At 36.2% G+C, this 18,757-nt stretch overlaps 1 long non-coding RNA gene across 3 annotated transcripts; it reads left to right on the forward strand.

The window, feature by feature from the left end:
- The first annotated feature begins 3,272 nt into the window (after window positions 1-3,272).
- On the forward strand, window positions 3,273-17,300 carry LOC110222620 (uncharacterized). 3 transcript variants are annotated; one of them, XR_002328439.2, is made up of 3 exons: window positions 3,273-3,421; window positions 15,068-15,197; window positions 16,678-17,300. It is a non-coding gene; the product is annotated as an uncharacterized LOC110222620 (long non-coding RNA). The 3 variants fall into 3 exon arrangements; XR_002328440.2 differs by lacking the exon at window positions 16,678-17,300 and adding an exon at window positions 15,969-16,136 and having other exon boundaries at window positions 15,031-15,197; XR_002328438.2 differs by lacking the exon at window positions 16,678-17,300 and adding an exon at window positions 15,969-16,134.
- Window positions 17,301-18,757: the final 1,457 nt, after the last annotated feature.

The raw sequence follows: 18,757 nt of genomic DNA on the forward strand, positions 1-18,757 counted from the left end.
GAAAGGAAAAGGTTCCCTGGTACTTCGACTTCAATAACCAGTTCACATGATCAATACTGCTCCTCTGACCCCTGTTCTTCTGCCAATGGGATATAATGAAATATATATATATTTTTTTATGAATAGCTCTAGATTCTTCACAGAGGTGTCCACGGGTAAATCTCTAATCTTGATAACTTGTTTCTATCCAATTATAAATCTTAGAAATTCTGAAATTAATCTCCATCTATGTAGTCAATGAATTTCAGTGCTAACAAACCAAAGCAATAGATCATATGGAACAGTAGAATATTTAGTTGAGTGTGGATATGAAGAGTGAAACAAAAGAAATCAGCCAGAGTCTTCATTCTTGGGCTTAGAATCATGCTTTCTTTCTCCCCAATATAAGTGGAGTTATGAGTCCTATAGACTCACAACTCTGATATAAAAACCATGGGCATATTATCTCTCTTCCATTGGAATATGTTGGGTTGGAATCTTTAATGCATAGCCATCTTTATATTACCCTGGATCATCTCTCTTCACCATGCCATCATGAATCTGCCAGACACATATATTATCCTGCCACTATCCTATTACTCTCTACCACCAGTCCCACTCTATGTTATGGGCACATGGCCAACTGGGAATATAAGAATTGTTCTCCACCAGGGTGTTTGTGCATTGGATCCAACCATGCTAGAAAGTATGATCCTTCCTTGCTCAGGGATACCTGATGTAATTCCTTATCTTAGTTAGACATCAATGGGATGACAAAGTCTTGCTATTACAGAAATTCTTTAGATTTGCTTTTGTATCCCTACCCTGCCATGATGGCGTACTTCTCTGGGAAGGTTCTTGGAGGGTATACCTCTATTTTCTCCCCACCCCCAAACCACTAAAGATTTATGTGTCCTTGTCCCTTTTAGTTAAGGATCTTGGAGAAAATCACAGAGAACTAGAAATTTTAATAGAAATGATAACCCTAAGTCAAAAGGTCAGAAAAAACTCCCTTTGGTAAGACATCCTAAGCAATTTCCTCACTTATAAGTGGTATCTATAGGCTATAACATGACACTGCTTTTCCAACTATTTTGACATATCCCAGAAGTAGATGGAAATGCAGATTAGTAGAAGGTTACACTTGTTCTAGTTGAAATATATGACCAATGGATAGATGTGGTATAGGGAATGAGAGAAATACATGTCATCACTGAGAGATCAAGTGTAGAAAAGGGAAACCTAGTCATCTATTCTTTTTTATTTATTCTATGTACTCATTCTAGATCCTTGACTTTCACATTTCCCTCATTAGTTGTTGGAATAAGGAGCAGTTAATTAAATCAAAACCAGCATACATTTCATTGGGTCTTTAATAAACCTATAAATAATTAAAAATCAATTAACTCCCAACTGGGTTAGGTATGGTAGTCACATCTCTTTGAAATATGAGAAGTTTAAGGGAGAAAAGGGAGGTTAAAACGTGAAAGATGTGTTATTAACAGAAGCTAGAATGACCTGTGGTACATCTTTCCAGTTTGACATTTGGAAGGACCACTGTGCTCTCTTACAATGTGCCCCTTGGTGACAGAAGCACGGCAATCTACTCTGACCCATCATGGCAAATTTTTTTTTCCTGCTTTCTTTCTTTTTCTTTTTCTTTTCTTTCTTCTTTTTCTTTTCTTTTTTTTTTTGCATGGTTGGACACAATTAATATAAAAGTCTTCAAAGGAAGCAGGAGGATAATGGGGTTTGCAATATCTTTGATTAATATTTTCTTGGCTGCCCCTGGATGGAAACAGCCATGGCAGCTAAACTCCTATGGCACAAAGGTTAAGATGATGGATGTTTTTTTGCATCCATTGTCCACCTTTGCAGGAACTTTGAGGACCATCACCCCCTTTGTCTTTTTGAGAAAGGATGAACTAAGGTGGAAATATAGTAAAATGCCACTTTGACATCGATTATTGGCAGCCTTGTAGCTTCCTATAATCTTTTAATAAAATTGTTCTTCATGTCTTTTTTGCTTAAAAAAATAAAAAGGCATGTGCAGAAGCAATGACAATGTACTTTTTCATTTCCTGTTTTCTAAACCTTACAAAGTTTGGTTTATTTTGGTCAAAAAGTGTTGTTGTGATGTTTGTTTTTAAAAATCCATATTCTGTACAAAACAAAGAAGTAGTTGCTAGTTTGACTAAACATCCCAAAGGTGGGCATCTTTTCCTACTTGCCCTCACTGCCAGTTATGCGCTGATTACCTGCTGCTCCCCAACTAAGTATCTTGAATTTTGTAGTTTAATTGACACTTACTCAGTGGTATTGTGCATAAACACAGCAGCTGCTGTGGTATATTGGAAGGGGCTCAGAAAATCTATGGACACTTTTCAGCCTTGTTGGGAAAGCCAACAAATTTGGCCCCAGCTGCAATTCTCTAACAGCTTGGCAAAATAACACCTTAACAAAAAAGATTCCAGCTCATTGGAACTCTGCTTCCAATATGGCTGAGATGGCAACTAGAGGAAATTACACAGACCCATGTAGTCTAGTAGTGAAAGGAACTGAAGGTAAAGATCGTCTTTTCTTCCCCCTCTCACAGAGGTCTTTATGAGGCATTTGTTAGTATTCACTACTTGCTCAAGATAGCCACTTGAGATAAAAAAGCTAATATAAAATTTGGATATCTTCCCATTACCAGGTACAGATTATGTTCTTTTTGGTTAAGCCAATTAAAAATGTGAAACCAAAGGGGAGCCACTGCAGAAACCTTGACAAGGAGACCTTCACAATGGCAGCCCTCAGAAGATAATGAGTACTGTGTTTAAAAATGAAGGAGGTGGGTTTATGACTCTGTTTCAAGGTTTAGTGGTGAGAACAGAGAAAAAACAACAATACTTAAATTTTAAGTACTTCTGTGGATCATAATGAGAGTGCTTTCAGGAGGAAAATAGAAGCCACAACCTCTTATTTTTCCACATCTTTTTTTTTTCTCATGTTCCAGCATAATGCAGGCCAGAGATCATTGAAAGAAAAATGGAGAGAGCTCATCTCAGATCTGTCACTGACTTGCTGTTTCCCACGCTTCATCCAAGTTTTTTGTGCTTCTTTCTGCTTCGTAGTATTTGGCATGCCACTGAGAGGAGATAATATAGTATTTGTAAGGTTTTCCTGGGGAGCTTAGAAGATAGGTACCATATGATGCCAAGGATTCATTGTTACTGTCCCAGTTTAATCATCTTATCAGAATCTTCAGGACTACAGTGTTCTGAAGCTGTGGAAGAACCAGTGTCATCCCTTCTAAGGCAAGCATAACCAGCATTCTCTCTGCATCTTAAAGGAGCTAAAATAATGTAACTCAAATCTCTGACAATAATCACTTAACTCAACGACCTTTGGAAATCTCTGAGAGGCAGCATGGAGGAGGGAAAGGAATGCTGGTAATGGGGTAAGAGACCATATATTCAGATCCTGCCTCTCTTTGTTATGGCCTTTATAACATTAGGTAGAACTCTTAACTTCCCTGAGTCTCAGTTTTCTTGTCTGTAAAAAGAGAGGGCTGGTCTAGATTGGGACATCTTAACCCAGTGTGTGTGTGTGTGTGTGTGTGTGTGTGTGTGTGTGTGTGTGTGTGTTGGGTATGTGTGTGCACATATGCTTGTGTGTTTAATCAATCACTGTGACAATCTGAAGCCTATTTCTCAGAAGAATGTTTTTAAATATACAAAATAAAATAAACGTGATTAAAAAAGGAACACACCATATTGAGACATAGTGTTCAAATTTAAAAAAAAATCAGATTAGATTCTTTGGTGATCTCTTTGAGTTTTTTATCTATGTACTCCCTTCTCACCTACCTTTTTTCCTTTAATATCCAGGTCAGGTATCCAAGGTACCCACCATCTTCTACATAAAGCCTTTCCTATTCCCTCTAACCACTACTGCCCTCCAAATTTCCTCATAGTTAGCTATTTTGTGTAGGTAGGTAGAATACACACACACACACACACACACACACACGTATAAATGTGTGTTTGTTAACTTTACATCTGTGTTGTATAAATTTTTATATGCATTTGTTTTCTTGGCTATTAAAATGCAAACTAAAATGATGAGTTGACATCATTTCCTCTTTTGTACTTGTGTCGCCAATGTCTTAAACACAAGAGGTTTAAAACCAGTTTGTTGATTGATCACCTGAATATTGGAGACCAAGGCCTCTGAATCAAGCATGTTCTAGCTGTTAAAAGCTTCCACAGACTTCTACAGTTCATTAGCATAGCATGACCCGAGCCACTCCCCTTTGGATCTACTGCCCTGGTCTCTGAGCTGCTAACTTCCACAATCCCAAACTGAGGTAAATTCTATTTCAGGTACTTTACAGTACCTTTGATGACCACCAATCCCTTTGTCCTTCTGAGAAAGGAGGAACTAAGTAGACATATATTAAAGCACTATTTTAATGTCAGTTATCATTAGCCTGAATATAACATACATTATCAGGGAGTACAGTCAAGAGATTCTCCTTCTAATGGCCTTTATAAAGTGAGCAGAAAACTTTTGAGCATCATAGAGAACTTATATACAAGACTAGGAACTCAAAGCATACCAACATCACCACTTTTCCAAATCAGCTCACTTAAATTCCTTTTAGCTTGGTGAAAATCACCCTTGTTAATTAAAGCAAAACAAAAATAACCTTAAAGAGTTTTTGTTTGTTTATTTGTTTTGTTTTTTGGCTAGGCAATGGGGTTAGATGACTTTCCCAGAGTCACACAGCTACTAAGTGTCAAGTGTCTGAGGCCACATTTAAACTCAGTAACTCCTGACTCCAAGGCTAGAGTTCTATCTACTCCATCACCTAGCTGGTCCTTTAATAGCTTTTTTTTTTCCCATTTGTTGTTTTGTTTTTTGTTTTTACCACTCACCCCACTCTTGAAAACGGATATGGTCTCCCAAACTGGTAGTGTCAACAGTCCATGGATCTGCATAATTATGATAATGACAACAGGTAGCTTTTATGTAGCACTTTAAAACTTGCAAATTACTTTACATATATCTCACTTGATTCTCACAGCAACCCTTGTGAAGGAGGTGCTATTAACTTCACTATTTTAATGATGAGGAAACTGAGACTGAGAGTATGATTTTTCCAAGATTGTATAACAGGTATCTGAGGCAGTATTTGAACTCTGGCTGTCCTAATTCAGTCTAGCTCACCAGCCACTGTGTCACTATGATGCTGATAATTCACATAATGCCCTAGGATCAATTAAGACATTCAGCTGTGATATCTCTTGTGATATGTATTACGATTTGGAGACACTGATTCCCACCATGCTGCATCATGGATGGCTGTCTAGGACTGTGTTCAGCCTGGTGCTCTGGCATCAAGATTAATACCTTCTTTGCAGGTTTCTGCAAACAGCAGCAGCAGCAGCAGCAGCAGCATATGGATACTGGCAGCCTAACACACATAATTCTCTGCTGTCTCCTGTCCCTTACTTTCCTTTAAAATAATTTAGTGCATGTGGATATAGACAAAAACATAGAGGTAGAGGGAAGGGATGTGGATTACATGAGCAAAACTGGACTGATGCAGGCAAGTTCAAAAATTAGCAACATATTAGATCTAGGAGAGTCACAATTTACCTTTAAAATGTTCAAAGTTAGTATATCTATAATTTATTGTATTTGAGACAAATTCTTTAGCTCAAGAGAGAGTAAAGACTCTGCCATGAAGTGTCTGCCTTGAACCTTGGCGCTCCACCAGGGATCCTCTGTTTGCAGAGATTCTTAACTCTTCTTTATGAAGAATGATTTCTGGTTAACACAGAGTGGGAGGAAAATCCTCAGCACTGAAAAATATTGGACTTTGATGCTACCCTCATTCCTTAACCAAAAATTGGATAAGAAACTTTGGAAATTGAACAAAACAAATATTGTCCAAATTTGCTTACATCAATATGGTACTTTTACTACACCCCTTGCCCAACATTTGCTTGAAACCTTTCCACCTTGAAAGAATTTTTTCAGAGGGCTTCTCTACTTGCACAGCCATTGAGAACCCAAGATTACCAGCTTACAAAATGGGGCTTCAAAGTAGGGCTTTAGAGATCGATAAGGGGCATTATTAAATTTATCAAGCTGTAAACAATGGAACATAGATAAATGTATTGCAGTTTAGTAGAAGAGTAATAAATAAAACTTCTTTTAGAAAAAAAATTAAACCATTTGGAAGATGTTTAAGGACAGTCTAGAAACACTGAAATAAAAGAATCATGCGTGCCCAAATTCCAAAGAAAATCCTGGTTATTGCTTAAAAAGATGTCATAAAATTGAGCAGTTTATGATTTTAGAAGCCAGAAGTCTCAAAATTTGAATTTCAAGACCTTGCAGATGGTATCTAATGTACCATTATTGTCAAATATACTGTTCCCTGAGTTCAAATGAGAGCTGTATTCAAATAATACAGAATTGTGGGGGTTTTTTAAGACAAAATAGAAAATAGAAAAGCATTTTTTTCCTTTTAATTAAATTTAATAAATAATGCTATGAGAGATTAAAAATAAAGAGGGTCATTATGATTATTAATAAAAAGCAATATTTAGAAGTATAATATGAAAGTTTATCTGAATGATAACTATATATTTTGATGCAGAGAATATTAATAATTGATTTAAATATTGTGTGTTACATGAAATCAAAGCAAATGGAAGATAACACGTTAAATAGATTGTATATACTATTAAACAGTGGCTTTGTGTTGTTCTACATTATTGTAAAAATAACAAAGCACATCCATTTAGTGTTTCAAAGTTTGCAAAGATCTTTCCTTAACAATGACAGCAATTTGTGCAAATATTATTATCCCTCTTTCAGAGATGCGGAAAGCACAACTCAGAAAATTGTCTCTGGTAATAAAATCATTATATAACAGAGCTCAATTTTGAACTTATATTTCCTTGCTGAAGGCCCAGTACTGACTGGACTCAGTAAACAAAGTAATGATATAGTTCATTCTTCTTCTCTTTGATTTTTATTATCTCATTATTTAATCTGAGTTTTCTGGGCTAATCACAGAGGGACTACTTAAATTCCTGCTAAAAATGATGCCTACCATTCTGACTGCCAGCATACAGTGAGTGGTGGATTGCACTATGTCAAACCAGGCCTACTGGCTAGGTTTGACCAGATGTGTTGTTTCAAAGCATTAAGTCTCTGTGTGTCTGTATGTCTTTCTGTCTCTCTCTCTGTGTTTCTTTGTGTCTCTCTTTGTCTCTCTCTCTCTCTTTCTGTCTGTTTCTCTATCTCTAGTCTCTATATATCTCTAGTCTCTATCTCTAGTATATGCATGTACATAGGTATGTGTGTATATGCATGTACATAGGTGTGTGGTGGGAGTCGGGGGGGTTACAGGCAGTACTCATATCCAGGTCTTCTTAGTATAGAGGCTAATGCTTTCCATACCTATGTACCTATACATCTCAGCAAATGTTCTTCTTCTTTTATATCTCCCTCAATCCAATTTTATAAATGTACAAAGCTTACACAAAATCCCTTTTGAAATAATTAATCTATTGAAGGAACTGGGGCTAACTTGATACATGCTACTTATTAAAATGACCAAAGTTTACTTTCTCTACCTTCACCCCAAATTTAATCTTTGTCATACTGGTTTATGAATGGCCATTTGTTCAACTAAGTGCTCTTGAAAATATACTGTATTTTGGTTAAAAGTTAATTATTTAAATCCCTGCTGCAAAGTTTTCTTCCATATGCACACTATTACCATTTAACATTTAATGTTATTTGACATTTACAATAGCAGTGATTTCTCAAAACATTTATTCTATAAAAAAACTACACATTAATTCCACTTGTGGATTTTATATTGGAGGCTCTTGGAAAATGCCATGCTAGAAAGTGCACTTTAATGTGTAAACAAAACTTAAAAAACCAAACCAAACAAAAGAAAAACAAACAAAAAGAAGGGGAATACTTATACTGACAAAATTCATTGCTGCATTGTGGTCCCACCTTTCCACCACATTAGCAAATGACAGTATTTTACCATGTATTCTCTAATAAAGCCCTCCTTTGATAGTCATTGTGACTTTAGGGGGATGCTGGTCATTGAAGGCTGTAGAAGCTCTGCAAGATTTGCTGGGAATATGTTTTCTTCTTGGAGGGCAAGGTCCTTTTTTTTCCTTCTTATGTCATTATATCCTTTGCACACAGTAAGTGCTTATTAAATGCTTGTTGGATTGCATTTACATATGCTTCCCAGCAAAGAATAATTTTTCTCTTGTTCAAAGGTTAGGCTAACTATTTTGGGTAAGACTTATCACCAACTAGTTGCTGAATTCACAGAAAACAAGAAACTGCCTGTGAGACCCAAGAGAAAGTCTATACCCACATGAAGAAATAACAGATCTTTTGAAATGTAGAGCTATATTGTGAGTAACATCTATGCATGCCTGAAGGCTAGAATAAAACAATTATTTAAGTAGTTTAACAGATGTCTTCAAGATGAAAACGTAGCTTTAATATGATTGAGGGCAGGGGAGCCACAGTTATATGAAAAAAGAAAAAAAAATATTGACAGTGGGCTACAGATGTTCTTTCAAGGACACTACTGCAACAGTATTACCAACAATGGCATTCTATGAAAAGCTGAATTGTGACTGCTTCTACTTTTGCTAAGATGACTTTGAAATGGAAATGATAAGAAGCTTTAATGTCTTCCCCAAGCATGGAGGTGTGTGGAAATCAGCTGTGTTTGGCAAGTGATGAGAAGCATCTTAATCAAAGCCTGAGTGCAGAAGTGCGACCCACAAGGCCAAAGAATTACAAGAAGGCAGAATGGGCAGAGATTGCAAGGGAAGCTGGGAGTTTCTTAGAGTTGCCTTCTGTAAGTGACACTTGCTTGGGTCCTGGAAATTTATGCTTTCTTATCAACAGAGGAATAATGGCTACCGGAATTGGTAGCCATTACAGTTTTACTTCAGGGAGAGAGAGGTTTTGTTTGCATGGGTGTGTGGGTAATGAAAGATGTCATTTTCTTTGTTTCTTGACATATACTTGAATTTTTATTTTAAAATTAAGATAACTTGGCTAGCACTAAATTTTAGGTTGATTTGAGAAAATAAGTATTAATTTAATCCAATTCAGTAAACATGCATTAAGTTCCTCATATACAAAAATCACTGTAATTTATGTTATGAATACAAAGACAGAAATTAAACAGTAGTGCCCTCAAGGAAAATTTATGGGGATAGATGGGAGGAAGGTGAAAACATGTACACATATGTAAATTCCCAGTACGTACAAAATAATACCTGGAAATTTCAGGAAAGTGATAATTGTGGGGATCTGGAGAGCTCTCACTTGGGAGTGGCAATTGAGTTGTGCTTTGGGGGAAGTTATGAGTTCTATAAAGCAAAGGTGAGGAAGAAGGGCATTCTCAATATAGGGCACAGCCTTCACAAAGGTGAGGTGCCAGGATTTTAAGATCATCTATAGGGAAGAGCTAAGGCAGACCAGTTTTATTGGAAAGGAGAAAACTCGAAGGAAACCAACTTGAAATAAGACCACAAGAAGACACATTCATACTTTTGGTACTGCTGAAAGCATCATCATCTTGTAGAAATAGAGTAAATAATATTTCAAGAGATGTGCTTTAGAATATTAGAGGAATATGATTAAAAGTGACAAGGTGCTAAGTTTAGCCTTATGAACCAACTCCAGAAACAGAGGAAAACTTGATTTATAGTTTTTAACTTCTATTTACTAGAGAGGTTGTAAGAGGAACTTCCTGCAATATTGATGTTTGTTATCTTTCTTTCGTTGTTATCTGGAAAGAGCACTTTTTAAGAGAGTAAATAGGGCAGCCACTGTGTATCAATGAGGAAAATTGATAGCCCAGCAGTGGACAGCTGAGACAGGCAGGGTGAAGCTGCTGAATACAGAGTCGTTGATTTTATTCCTTTTTCAAAGAAGGCACTACTCCATTTATTCTGTCAAAACCCTTGTTTCCAGACCATGTTGGTACATGCTGGAGAGCAGAGAGCTCACATTGGTATGTGCTCATTTGGGGAAGGGTTGGATCCCAAATAGCACAAGTATTTTTGCAGACCATGAGATCACAACAAGATCTTAAGGTCCTTAGAAATCTTAGAATCTAATCATTATGTTTTATTGGGTAATACATATTTAAATAAATGGGTATGTGGTCATAGGGAGCAAAGGAAATATAATTTTTTTTTCTAGGTAAGAAATAAGTTTACTTCTCTAAAAAATTAAAGAACTTGTCATTTTTCTCCTCATCTTATGAGTTAATATTTCACTTTTACAAACACACACAAATAGTAGTTTGTTTCTTCTGGATCTTTTTATTATTTATTAAAATGTTTACTTTAAAGCTCCTGTTACTAGAAATCAAAGATGGACTTTTTTTTAATTACCATTACTAATTTCACTGTTTTAAATTTATTCCGTGAAAATCAGAAAGGGTTGTACTATGAGTTTTATTTTGTTTTGTTTGGTGATTTTAGTTAGACCTGCAATCTCATTGATAAAGGAAATTTCCTTTACCAATGGAGATTAGCATCTGCCCCCAAAATGATAGTCTTTAAGAGTTGCTTAGACCAGTGGAGACAAATTCAAATAGAAATGGGGGCATTAATTTGTACATGAGTATCCCAGGTGTGCTGGGGCTGTGAAATAGTGACACATGGGTCCTGCCTGAATGAATTTGACCCAAGCCTTCTTTCCACCAAAGACAAGGTTTATTAAAAATCCACTGTGTTGGCCAGACTCTTAAGGTATCTAAACATTTGTATCGCTAATGCAAGTAGGCCAGATTGAATCTGAGCCATTGGCCAATTTTTGTTGTTGTTGTTGTTTGTTTTTGTTTGTTTGTTTTTTGCTAGGCAATGGGGTTAAGTGATTTACACAGGGTCACATAGCTAATAAGTGTTACATGTCTGAGGTCAAATTTGAACTCAGCTCCTCCTGGCTCCAGGGCCTATGCTTTATCGGTGATCAGATTTGAAGAATCTAAGCTCCTTAAAGGGGGCCAAGATGGATCTTATATGAAGAAAGACTGTGAGAGGGATCTAGGAGTCTGAGGTGAGTGGGAGTAACCAAGAAAGATGGGGAAAACCTGGACTACATGGCCAAGGGAGACTAGGGTCTAGATAGGATCAAAGAGCAGAGGAAATCTAGGTGGGGCCAGGCACAGACAATGAAAGGGCAGTTAATTAACTAGGAAGGGTCCATATCTCAGGAGAGCACCAGAGACTTGACCTTGGGGAAATTCAAGGATAGGTGGAGGGGGAAGGGAGTTTCCAGAGTTTGTACCCTGTCCTATTGACTTAGAAAATCACATATCAGCAGTATCTAAGTTCTCTTATCTTTTTATTTAATTAATTAAATATTTTCCAATTACATTTCATTTGACTTGGGCTACACTCAGGAATGCTGTGGTCAGCATATTTGACTCCTCTGACCTAGAATACTGACTGACAGGCTAAATTATTTGTCTGGTGTCACTTGGCCAGTATCTGGGGGAGAGAATAGCGGTGTTAAAATGAATGTTTCTAACTTTTAGGCTAGCTGCCAGTGAAATCAAATCTCAAATCTTAAATCAAATGAGATAATATTTATAAACATGTTTAGCGGAGTACCTGGCACATAATAGACAATATAGAAATATTTGTTCCCTTTCCTTCCCTCTCTTCCTACAAGGACATGTTGTAATTTTATTGATCTGTCAGAACATATAATTCTGTTGCATTTTAAAAAATCTGTAAGGATCCCATCCTCCAAAGTTGTAAGTCTCCAGGGAAATGAATACATATCAACAATAGATTTATTTATGTAGTGCTGTCAGGAAAAAAAATATATAGTCAAATATATGATGCTAATCTGCTAATTTCCTTTTTAAAGTTCTTTTGGCTTTTAAAAATATTCATGAAAATTTGGGAAATTTAGATTTTAAAACTTTTTGTCATATATTTTTAATTCTCCTCAACCTTTTTGACCTGACTGAAAGAGGAGATTCAGATGTGATTGTCTATATGTGTACTTTGAAGATATAAAGAGTAAAATTATAGCAAGAAAAAAGTTTCAAAGTGGTTGGGTAGTTGGGTATATTTACCCAGGTAGTAGAATTGGTTAAAGTACCAAATATCGATTTCTTAGAATCAGCGAAAACCTCATAAGTAATAATTTATTAATCAGCATAGACTTAATGAGCACAGTCCAAACCTATTATGACACCTCATTGTGGTCCATGTGATCTCCCTTCCTTCAAGACAGCCTATTTTCACCTACTCTGGTCATTATTTGATTAACTTGTATTCATATTGGATTTATTGCTTCCATTTATTGAATGTATTTTTATATAGAGACATAATGTCTTCCCCCAAAGATCTTAAGCTCCTTAAGAGCCTGGAACAAAACAAGCAATTATTAAATTCTTATTGATTGGCATGGAGGTGATTCTGGCTTTTTCAATGCTATGCCAATAAAGTACTGACTTACTTTTGGGGATCTTTACACTGCACTATGTTGTACTGACATTCGTAAGAAGTAAGCACTATGTTCAAGATGCTGGGCTAGGTAGTGTAAAAAAATATATATATGTGTGTGTGTGTGTGTGTGTGTGTGTGTGTGTGTGTGTGTGTGTGTGTGTGTGTATCTGACCTTCTAAGTTTAATGGTTACTTGGGGAAACTAGAACTTGTGTCTAAAAAAAAAGAGTGATAGATGTATTACATAGAGAAAATAAACGCTACTTCAGTTCAGAAGAAAGAAAACTGTAGTCTGTGGTGAAAAAGAAAAACTTCACAGCAGAGGTGAGACTTAAGCTGTCTCTTGAAGAAGTAGTATTTCAGGAGGTTGGAATAATGTGAATCAAAACATGTAAGCCCTACATGTTCAGAAATCAATGATATTCTAGTCTGCCATGAAAAGGGGATCAATATAGCAGAGTAGTAGAAACTAAGGTTGAAAAAGTAAGTTGAGGACAGAATATAGACGGTCTTCAATGACAGATTGAGGAATACAGATATTATTTTAAAATGAAAAAGGACCCATGGAAGAGTCTGTAAAGGTCATTGGCCCAATGAAAACATGGTTTTAAGCTACAGGGAGCAGAACAGATTGCAAGTGAAAAAGACTAGAGACTGGTGGAGTTTAATTGTAATTGTTTCCTACCAGCCTGAAAGATCCTCAAGGTATTATGATTAATATCCTATACGCTATCTAGCACAGAAGCATGCACATAATACTCATTAAAATGTTTGCTAAACAAATAATGCAGGTGGTAGATGCTGAAATTCTAAGTTTAGGTGACAATAGGAAAGGAAAAGGTGAAATAAATATAAGACATAAATAAGAAATGAAAACTCCTCAGGTCTAAGTGACCATCTGTATATGGTGTTTTGTTTTGTTTTGTTTTGTTTTGTTTTTTTAAGCGATGATTTCATGGAGATAGTGAGGTTTCAGATATAGGTTCCTGAGTAAATGAAGGTATCATTGACAAAAAATATCATTGGCATCAATGATATTTTTGTAAAATACACCATTGGTTTTTTATACATGTCACATATCTTTCTTGGTTCTAGCATTGAATAAAAAAATTGGTAAGCATTGTCATAGTTTTCCCATGTGGTCAAATATGGGACTCCTATGTCCCACAGGACAGGAAAACATTCATTCCTACAAAACGGGAGCTTAGGCTGGATGTTATATGCATTCAAAAAAGTAAATTTGAAAATATCATTCTAAGAAAACATCCATAGACTTCAGCAGTCTGTCAAAGTGGCCAATGGCATAGCATACATTAAGAACTGCAGGCCCTACAGGTCTCCTCCCAGAACTAACTTTCTGTAACTCTATGGAACAATGCTTAGGTTACTGTAATGGGGGAGGGGGAGAAGAGGATAGAAGGAAATAAGCATTTATATAGCACGTGCAAAGTGCTAAGCGTTATGTTAGGCACTTTACAAACATTATCTCATTTGATCCTCACAACAACCCTGGGAGGGAGAAACCATTACTATCCTCGTTTTACAGATGAGAAAACTGAATCAAACAGAGAATAAATGACTGGCCCAGGATTACAAACCTAGTAAGTTTGTGAGATAGGATTTGAGCTCAGGTCTTCCTGCCTTTAAGCCCAACACTCTACTCACTATGCCTAAATGCCTCTTGGGATGCTGGAAGAATATTTGACTATTTGGAAGTAGAGAACCTTATGTGAATAATGTATCAGAGCTGTGGCCGCTGAATATTGTATAAATCCATAAACGCACCTATGGCTAAAGGCAGAGTATGATACACAAAGGATGTGGGAGAGATTTTTTTGGTCACAATGTATTCAGATTTATCTATTTGGAAAATACTATCATATGAGGTAGCATGGTAAAAACAATATCTAGTGAGGTCTCTGTTATGTGTGTTGGGTCATTTTTTTTTCTTATAGGGTATTGAAACTATCCTCAAGATTTCATTGTTCCAGGGGAGCTGGGGCTCATACCATTGATTTAGCTTCTTATGAACCTAAATATAAAGGCCTAAAAAGGCACTCTTGCCTGAGGCTTGATGGATGAGACAGTATGGCCAACAGAGAATTAATACTGTGTCCTTGTTGAATATGCTTTCCATATGATGATTATTTAAACCTCATTTTGTTAATTGCTAGATTGTCTATGTATGTCTCATTTCTTGACCCCATACCTGAACCTCACGGCTGGCTTATAACAGATAGTAAGTAGTTAACACATTACTATAACAACACCAGTGTGGATATTCCCCTAAAATTTAGATGCCATGAAAAAACCTTCAGAAAGGCCTTTATAATATGATACATGGAGGCAAAGGGTGCATTAATCAGGACACTAGGCCAAAACAATGATAAAAGAGGCCCTTTCCCGTCATTATTGTGAAGCAGCTGCTGAATAACCAAGACACACACAAAATACTGCCATAGAATGGCAAATCTGATTTCCAATGTAAACACTGACAACCATTTTTTTCAATATTATAGTGTTATACTAATGAAATAGCGCATATGCATTTTCCAGTGGCTTACCACAAGGGAGACTTACTTTGATGCAATTGAGAAAGGTTCTTTGGATAAGCCAGGAGGACTTGATTGACCACGATTCCAGAAGTGATAATGAACCATACTACCTCCACTCCCATCTGATACAGGTAAGTGTCTTGGTGCAGGACACACACACACACACACACACACACACACACACACACACGTATATGTATATATGTATGTATGTGCATATATGTGTGTGCATATATGTATATACATACATATATGTGTAGCCAATGCAAAAATTTGTTTTGGTTGACTGTGAATATTTTTAAATTTTTTTTCTTGTCTCAGTGGTGGAGAGTAGAAGGGAAATAAAATTGATTTGTGTTCATTGAAAAAAATTTAAAATTAAGAAAAAATAAGATAAGATAAATAAGATAAAGAAAAAATAAGATAATTGTGGAGTTCATCAGGGTCTGAAATAGACAGCAAAGAAATATCATTATGGCTGGTTATCAGTTATACTAATGATTAGTCACCTTCATTTGCTGCAGCAAAGTTACCAAAATGGTAGTTACAACAAATAAAAATCTAAGAAAGAGGCAACTGAAGCATCAGGAAGGGTGTAGTAACAAAGGGTAATGGAATTCAAGGTTGACCAGGCAGGGCAGTAGATGAAGAAAGAAGTATAGAGTACTCAGTAAGGTCTTGTTACAGAGCAAGCCAATATAACACATCTGGAGTGAGGTGAAATCAGAATCATTGAGAACTGATAATGTTCTTATGGGATGAGAATGGATAGTTCACAGGAAATATTGTGAACTATATATCCAGTAGTATGTTGCATTAACAGTGAACCCTGAAGTTCACTAAAGGTAGGCTCCTCTTGTTCAAAGTGAATCTATCTCAGACGCAGCATTTTTTTTTTTTAGATCAAGAATGAGAGGATCCAATATAAACCAATGATGTTGGGCCAGAGGTATCTCTAGATTGCTTGAAAATGTTGGAAGTGTCCATGGCCTGCTAAATTGAGAAAGTAGGGAAGATGCAGCATGAGGAAAATAAATAGACCACACGCATAAATATCTGAAACATTCTCTTTTCTTTATCTGAGATTTTAAAATATTATCATAAATAACAAATATTCAAGAGGAGTGCTTTTGTTTGTGTTATTTTTCTTGTTTTGTTTTTCACCTTGTTCTTAGATCCCACAAGAGTCAAATAGTAGATGTGTCAAGAGTGACATAAGTCTTTGTAAAAATTCACATGCCTATTATAAATCCAATTCATTCCCTCTCAGTATAGTCAGTGGTTTTTGGTCCTGCAGGATTAGTCCTTGCCATTTCCAAGCTTCCATCTGTACACATTCCCTAACTTTCCCAATATCTACTACATACAGAAAATGAAGACATTCTATAAGGCACTTACAATCAGCAGTGATGAATGAGAGTGAATCCATACGTGCTTATAGGTAAAGAAGAAGCATATACTGTTCTTAGACAGATAAAATGGGCGGTCCAACTACAAATAGCACCCCACCCCCAATTCCTTTGTCAAAGTCTAATGACAAACAAATTCTTTTTGGCAGGATCATTGGTTCCATATGATTCCTGACCTGGCCACAATCCTCTTCTTTTTCAGATCTCTTATTAAATGAAAGGATGCCAAGGAGAGGATTGCTGCACTGGCAGAACTGTGTGAACCAAGGACTCCATACCTATGGGACTAAGAAATGTATATGTATATGTATATGTGTGTGTGTGTGTGTGTGTGTATGTTTATGTGCATGTATGTATGTCAATGTACACAGAAAAACATATATGCACACACAAAAACATATACACATACACATATATTTGTTTGAGTTGGTACCCCTCCCTTGGACATTAGCATACTCTCTGTTTGCCCCAAAGCGTAGTGATCTTAGGTTAGTATCCAGTTTGTGTGTCTTGAAAACAAAAAATTTGGAAATTGAGTTAGATTAGAAATGGAAAGCTTTGTTGAAGAGAATTTGGCCCTGGGCTATTTTGGTTTGCTTCTTGCCTCAGAGTGTAGCTCTGAGGAGTGCACAGCCTCTGTCCTATCAGAGCAGGGCTTGAAGAAGTTCCAGTACCTTTGAAATAGCCTCTTTCCTTCTCAAATAAACAACTTGCCATTAATTAATTCTAAACTTTTTTTTTCTTCTAGAGAGTTTTATGTATGTGTTTGTAATTCAGCCTCATTCTTTATGATGAAAACATGTATAATTAAATATCTTATCTTTTCCCCATCTCCTAGTATTCTTATAGAAGTGTCATTTGTACCTTGACTTGCCTTTGTGGTTGGGGAATTTTCAGTAAGACTAACCTTGAAAATTTGTGCATCTTGATTGTATGGTCTTTGTAGGCACACCCATGTTTATTCTTCACCACTGGGGAAATTTGATAAGAGATTTTGGGGTATGCATGAAAATGTAGCAATCAATTCAGAAATCATATTTATAGCCCAGAATGAGTATTTGATGTATAATGTAGGAACTCAATGGGTACGAAATAATGCCTGTTATTCAATTTAAATTCAATTCACAAACATTGACTATTCTGTATGCATATAAACATAATGCAGAATGCAGTGTGTACATGTATGCATATATATATATACATATATATACATATATATACATATATATATACATATGCATATATATATACATATATATATATATACATATATATATACATATATATACATATATATATATATATATATCTATATATATATATATATATATATATATATATATATATCTATATATCTCCCAAAAGGAAAAAACATATCTGCCATACAAAAGAAGATGTATGGGGAAAAATACTATAGTACATTTAAAGAATTAGAGGTAATTTCCATCTCCCAACCCCGATCTTTCAAGGAATGTTTCACAGGATAGGTGGCATTTGATGGTTAGTTATGGATAGGACTGAAACAGATAGAGATGTGTTAGGGGATAGATGTTCATTTGTTTTTCCTCACATGGCTGTACTACCTTAGGACTTTTCACTGATTTCTCTCAGGAAGCTCTTTATTGGGATAACTTCATTATCCTGTAAGATCTCATTAGCCTTGGTAATACACTTCATCACTATACTCTACTTCTCTGATAGGAGGGAAGGGCTATGAACTTCAAACCTCCATTTAAAAAGAATTCAGTTTAGACAACTCCTCATTTGTCACTTGATGCATGCTACTTCGGGACATATCTGACTGACTTCTGCACCAAGCCCATCTAGCATGGGGACCTTTTCCTTCTCATCCCCCACACTCACTTTTAAATTTTATTTTTCATTTTGTCTTTCCCCATAACACTGTAAGCTCCTTAAAAGCAAAGACTATTTGTTTCATGTTTGTGGCCCTTGTACATAGTACATTGTCTGGCACATAGCAGTACTTAATAAATGTTTATCAAGTGTTGGATTTTTGAGAACGGACTGAAATCAACTTGTTGCATCTAACTTGCCCATATAGGTGGAGCAACAACATCTTGGTGCTTAGAGCAGGGTAGAATGAAAAGAGCAGTGGGGTAGGAAAGGGAAGAGACCTTTGACAAGAGGCAAATTTAGGCTTAATATCAATCAGCACCCACATACATACACACACAATCTCTAACAATCAGAGCTGTCCAAAAGATAGCCTTGAGAGGTAATGGTTTCTTCTTCCTTGGAAGCCTTTGAGCAGAGGAGGGTGT

The sequence above is a fragment of the Phascolarctos cinereus genome, unplaced genomic scaffold (genome assembly GCF_003287225.1).
Source record: "Phascolarctos cinereus isolate Bilbo 61053 unplaced genomic scaffold, phaCin_HiC Scaffold_9;HRSCAF=440, whole genome shotgun sequence".
In the NCBI taxonomy this organism is placed as follows: domain Eukaryota; kingdom Metazoa; phylum Chordata; class Mammalia; order Diprotodontia; family Phascolarctidae; genus Phascolarctos; species Phascolarctos cinereus.